The sequence below is a fragment of the Cyprinodon variegatus genome, unplaced genomic scaffold (genome assembly GCF_000732505.1).
Source record: "Cyprinodon variegatus isolate N-32 unplaced genomic scaffold, C_variegatus-1.0 Scaffold93, whole genome shotgun sequence".
Classification (NCBI taxonomy): domain Eukaryota; kingdom Metazoa; phylum Chordata; class Actinopteri; order Cyprinodontiformes; family Cyprinodontidae; genus Cyprinodon; species Cyprinodon variegatus.
The window spans coordinates 1,119,326-1,125,194 of record NW_015150546.1 but is presented as its reverse complement, the minus strand read 5'-3'; positions in this window follow the sequence as shown (position 1 = coordinate 1,125,194).

Genomic DNA, 5,869 nt, shown 5'->3' with positions numbered 1-5,869 from the left:
GGACTTCCAAAAAACATTTTCCATTTATTTTCAAAAGAAAAAAACTAAATTTTGTTTTTGATCGGCTAGCTTAATGAGTATCTAATATACTCTTTGACAGACATTCAAATTAAAATACAAGACAATAATTGATGGACTTGCACCAAGTTTGACCTTGTTAAATTGAGCTTTGTCATATTTTCCATAAATGACAAGGTAAACAATTTTTGGTATAAAATCCTAATATTTTTCTAAAACGCTTTTCTTAAACTATACATTTTTTATTGATACATTGGTGTTAGTGGGTCAAGGGTAGTTTGAAATTTCAAATGTGCAACCTAAGGAAAGGCCATTTTTGATGCAGATTTAGCTCTAAAGGTTTTGTTTAGATGATTCACTGTTAATTTTACAGATTCAACATTTAGTTCTGTGTATAAAAAAAAAAAATTGGGTTTGAAGTTGAAGCATTTTTCTATGCAAGAGAAAGTGTGGCCAGGTTAGATTGTTTTGCAGTTAAATTTGGTTCCAGGTTTGCATGTTTTTTTTTTTAATTAACGTTCAACTTGCAGAAACACTCAAACTTTCTACAAAATGCAGATTGCCAAGTTAATAGGTAATGGATGCTGGTTTTCTAAGGCAGTCTACTTGTACAAAAGGGTGTTTGTGAGGCAGAAATTGGTTCATTTTTGGGGTGACTTCAAACCATCCTTCAGTAAAAGCATTTTAGGCTGAAGGTTTGCCTGGTCCTATAGTTTGGCCCCTGTGTAAAACATCACCAATAAAGCAATGATGTAACTGATGCACAAGCCCCTGAACAGACTGACACTTTTATTGCAGTTAATGAAAAGCTCACATGATGTGATGTAAGCAGCACTGTCATCTCGAGGCACACAGCAGCCTCTGATCCCATTGCCCCGCTGCGTTAATGTGGGTCAGCAGCACAACTGTGTATTGTGTGAATGTCTATGAGGCAGCAGATTCCATCAAACGTATGATGTAAACTTAAACATGCAGTGTTAAACCTTTATTTAAAATAAAAAGTTTGTTCATTGTAAAGTGATGTTTTTGCATTGTAACCAACTTCAAAGGTGCTAGGCTAACTATTTCTGTCTCTATGCCAAAATGAGCCAGCTGTTACCTGGCTAGGCTGTCATGTTTTAGCTCACATTTCTGAAATGTATAAATTTCTACATATGATACTGAACAAAAATGAAAAAATACTTCAAGCTTTCTTGCATCCTTGCTGTAATGACTAATCTTTATGTCTTGCCAAATCATTGTGACTTTTTGTCTGCCTTCTAATTTGAACCAGTTTCCCTTTAGCATCAAAATATAATCAGAATATATTGAGTTATATATTCTATTAAAATATTGGATAAACAAATGGTAAGATAAAACATGCAGGTTATAAAAGTTTTGTCGAAGTTTATTCCGCTCTGATAAGCCGTCTTTTTGTTCTTTGTAAAGTTGCTATCCTTTATTTTCAGATGTGATGTCTACCCTCATATTGTAAAGATTTAAATTATCTTTTAAATTTCTAAATTAAAGACTTTGTGTAGGTAACTTAAGTTTTTAATCTATATCTGATCTGGAATCAGTGGCTGGAGTGAAAAGTTCTGTATTTAACAATGTTTGGCTATGTTAGGTTCATTAGATTTGTTCTGTATTTTTAATAATAGTTTAACTTTATTGATCTCACATCAATGGGTCAAAATGTACCTCTGCATTTTATCCCATCCCCTTGGGGAGCAGTGGGATGCCATTGTGCAGCACCCGGGGAGCAGTGTGGGGTTAAGGATCTTGCTCAGAGACCCAGAGTGGAGGCTGTGGGGATCAAACCCGATATTTGCAACCTTCTCAGAGCACAAGCGCACTGCTCTAATCACTAGACCAACACTCCCCTAGTGATGGAAACGATTAGAAATGAATGGGAACTGTGTTTCAATGTTTGACACTTTAGGCTAATAAGTTATCAGTTTATCTTCCCATGTTAAGTTGAGCCTTAAGGTTAACGTTCTTGGCTCCAGTTTCACATTTTAAGTTGAATATTAAAAGTGTTATATTAGCCTTCTCATTTAACATCTTTCTCTCATGGTTGGAGGAACAGCTAAATCACACTGTTTCCCTGCATCTTCCTGCTTTGTAATATTTTTGACTTTTTTTCTGTACTTTTAGCAGCAAAGCTTGGCTTGGTGAGGGTAACTAAAGATTTCCTGTCTTTAGTTTGATCGATTTTGCTTTTCTCTGATCTTTTTATTTTTATTTTACAAACATTTTTAGAGAGGTAAAATAGGCCCATCCTCTAATTTATATTAATCTATAAAAATAATATAGAAAATGAATAAGCTTATCATTAAAGCAAGCAAGTTTTATGGTTTTTTTATGTTGTTTTGCAAGTGCAAGGTGATGTTTTTATGTTTTCCTTTATGTTAAGCTGAAGTGTTTTTAATCTATAATTTCATACTTCAACCAATAACTATGGTAACATGAATAAGTGAGTTTAAATTAGAAATCGACTGATACAGTTTTATTTAACAATGATACCAATTTATTCAATATCAGTCCAACCGATCCCTGGTATGTGCTGCTGATTTTTGAGGGTGAGTCTTTAGCCTGATATTGGTTTCATCTTCTTGATTTACATGATAAAAATGACAATGATAAGAAATGATAAGACAACCTATTTACAATTCTTAATTTGACCAAAATAAACATTAACAAATCAAACAAAACATTAACGATGGATAGCAAACAAACGGAGCAGCAATGGAGGCGCTTCATGTGATCTTAGGGCTTGGCTGCTGAATGCACTAATGAATCAGTCGAAGCGTGCAGGTATCGGCCGATATCCATAGCAAAAAAATGGTTATATATATATGCCATAAATATCAGCCAGCCATTTGTCATGTGCAGAGTTTGTTCCTTGTAGGATAACTGGTGTTTGCTTCTCTATGCTAAAAACTTTCCTTGGTTCCATTTGGATGATTTTTCTACTTGATTTAAAAGATTTATAATAAAGTGAAATGTAATAAGTTAGGTCTTATTGTATATCTTTGCCCTGGCTAGAAAAAAAAGTTTTTTCAGTGTCTCCTGTCTGCATTTTAGGTTAAGCATCCTTTCTGTTTAGATTTATATTATTTGTATAAGAAAAAGGAAATCTAACTTAATACTAACAACCCCCCCTTTCAGAGGCATAGACCAGTATCTGGTATTGCAGGCTAACAAAGAACCCAAAACGACACCCCATTCCTAAAGGTTCAATCTGCATGTTTTCTAACCCAAAACAAGTTTTTGTGCTACTATATAAAGCTTTGAACTCTACGCTAATTTTGACATTTTGAATTGAAAAAGCTTCCTGGATGGGAAGCGAAACGTCTTCAAACTTGGAAACAAAGTCCATAGGATTGTTTTTTTTTTTTTTTTTTACTTTTTTGGAATGACTATGACCTGGATGACTGAGAATCTTCACCAGCTACTTAATACTTTCATCTAAACTGGCAAATTAAATTAATTTGAGTAACAAAGAGTGTATGTATAAAATGGAACTATTTTATTCTGTATTTTAGCATGTTTTGCCATATTAGGTCAACTTTTATTCCCCCTCTCTAATGTGAGCTAACCTCTCTTTCAAATGTTTTACATTTTTGAAAGATTTGACGTCTATGAAGTCTTAAGTATCTGATTTTTGTAAAGTAAACAAAGCAAAGCATTTATCTGTTTAACATTTTTATCAACTCCTTAGGAAAAAAAACTCTCAGCAGTTAAATTTCATTTTCCTTTGGGATCAATAAAGTATTTTTTAATTGAATCAAATCCTGTCTGGGTGATGATCTCTTCTTCTCATTCTTCACTTCTTTTACTCTCCAACATTTAATTACCTTTATGAGTTTGGAAGTGATAAATCTAGTTCTCATCTAATGTCTGCAGAAAACTGTATCAACATTTTTGCATAATGAGTTTAATTCATTGTTTACTGCATTCTGCATGTGCATTTTACTGTTCTCTTCAAGAAAAAAAATCTAATGTATATAAGTTTAATAAGTGGTCTCTCAAACATAGTAATATAAGATGGAAAAGTACTAAAAATGTTGTCATGCAGCTGAAACTGATATCTCAGCTCCACTATGCTGCCCTGACAGCTCATTTGCCAAAGCTTGTGAATCTAATGGTGGCACTTGAGATCCTTGGTGTCAGCATGATTCATCTAAGCTTGGACAGAGAGGGACGAAGTTTTGTTGTGCTGCCAAGACCTATCAGAGTCAATCTTACAGAGGAGCTGATCTGCCTACAGATGTTTAGGTGCTTTGAGCCACCTCTCTATCCCTCAGGGGGCTGACAGGGAGGCTCAGAGTCACAGGATCAGCCTGTTTGTTGTGCAGCTCTAGGAGATATGCCAGGCGAGTGTCTCCATGTTTCCTGCTGACCTGTTTAACAACCTCCTTTTTAGAAGATGGAAATCTGATAAACTTGGCTGTAGAGTAACTGCTGGTGTGTTTATCTCTCTGCTATGTTTGTGTATATTTTATGTTAACAGTGATTTTTTTTTCTTCTTTTTTGTGTTTTATCTTTTCTGTATGCTAAAGTTGACACATTTTAGTGGGTCTTGTGTTGCATTATATCAACAAAACGTGTAGTTTTCAGCCTTCAGTATCTTGTCATCAAACTTTTATATAAAAACAGTGGTATGTTGGTTATGACAAGAAAATGTCATTTATTTAAGACTAAAGTTTCCTTTTTGAGTTACTCATAGTTTGAAAATGAATTTGGATATCCAACAAATGTAAACATAAGACAATCAGTGTTAAAGATGAGCTGAGTGATTTACTACTGGAGGATTAAGGGATTGGGTGAAATAAGATCTTACCGCATCTAAAAATCATGTCAGTCTTGTATATTGATTTTTTGCTTTGAACAAACATGTAGTGTCTCTCTAACATACTGATCCTACTTTGTCCATTTTGGACGCTCCCAACAAATACCTCAAACTCACCTTTCACCCTCCTAATCTCCTCTGCACACTCATCTCAATCTACTCCATCTTATTTGTCCTCTCTTCTTGGTCTCTCTCCTGCTGGGCTCTTGCTGACTGCTGACCGCTGGTAAATAAACTCATCCACATTCCATCCTATACTTCTCAGATTTTTACCTGTTTACTCGTCTTTTCCTCTCATTCCCAGTTGTTTGTTCCTTCTGGCAGATTTGTAGATGGGCAATATGGCACACTGTCCAGGGTGGCATGGCTAAGGGGGTGGAACACTCACACACTAAATAAATTATAGATGCACATCAGTCATACAGGTTTTCCATTGCACAAATCAAACATCCACCCATACATCCTTCTATCCACACATCCTAACAGATGGGAATACATGCTATACTAATTTACGATAACACAAAGGGAGTATTTCAATGCCTTTGAGCAGTTAGACCAACGATAAGCTAAGACAGGAGGGAAAGCCCAATAAAAAGGCTGGTCAAAGCTGGACTGATTTACTGCACATTCATTACAAATTCCTTGAAACATTATTTGTGATTTCATAAAACAAGCAAACAATTAAAGAGAACACATTCTGTCTTTCTATATTCAACTTCAAAAACAGTTTTTAAAGCCACGGGTGGATAGTAACTTGTTACACTTATCCAGCATTTGCTTAGTACATTTTAGAAAATATTTTACTTTTTGGAGTAGCAGTGTTTGCAGTGCTTTACTGTACTTTTTATGTTTATTTACAGTTTTTCTGAAAAGTTTAGATAACCTGTCATTAAATACAATCAGCTGCCAGTAAAATAAATTGAAATTGACAAAAATAATTCTAAAATAATAAATAAATGGAAATCATGACATTTACTATATATATATATATATATATATATATATATATATATATAT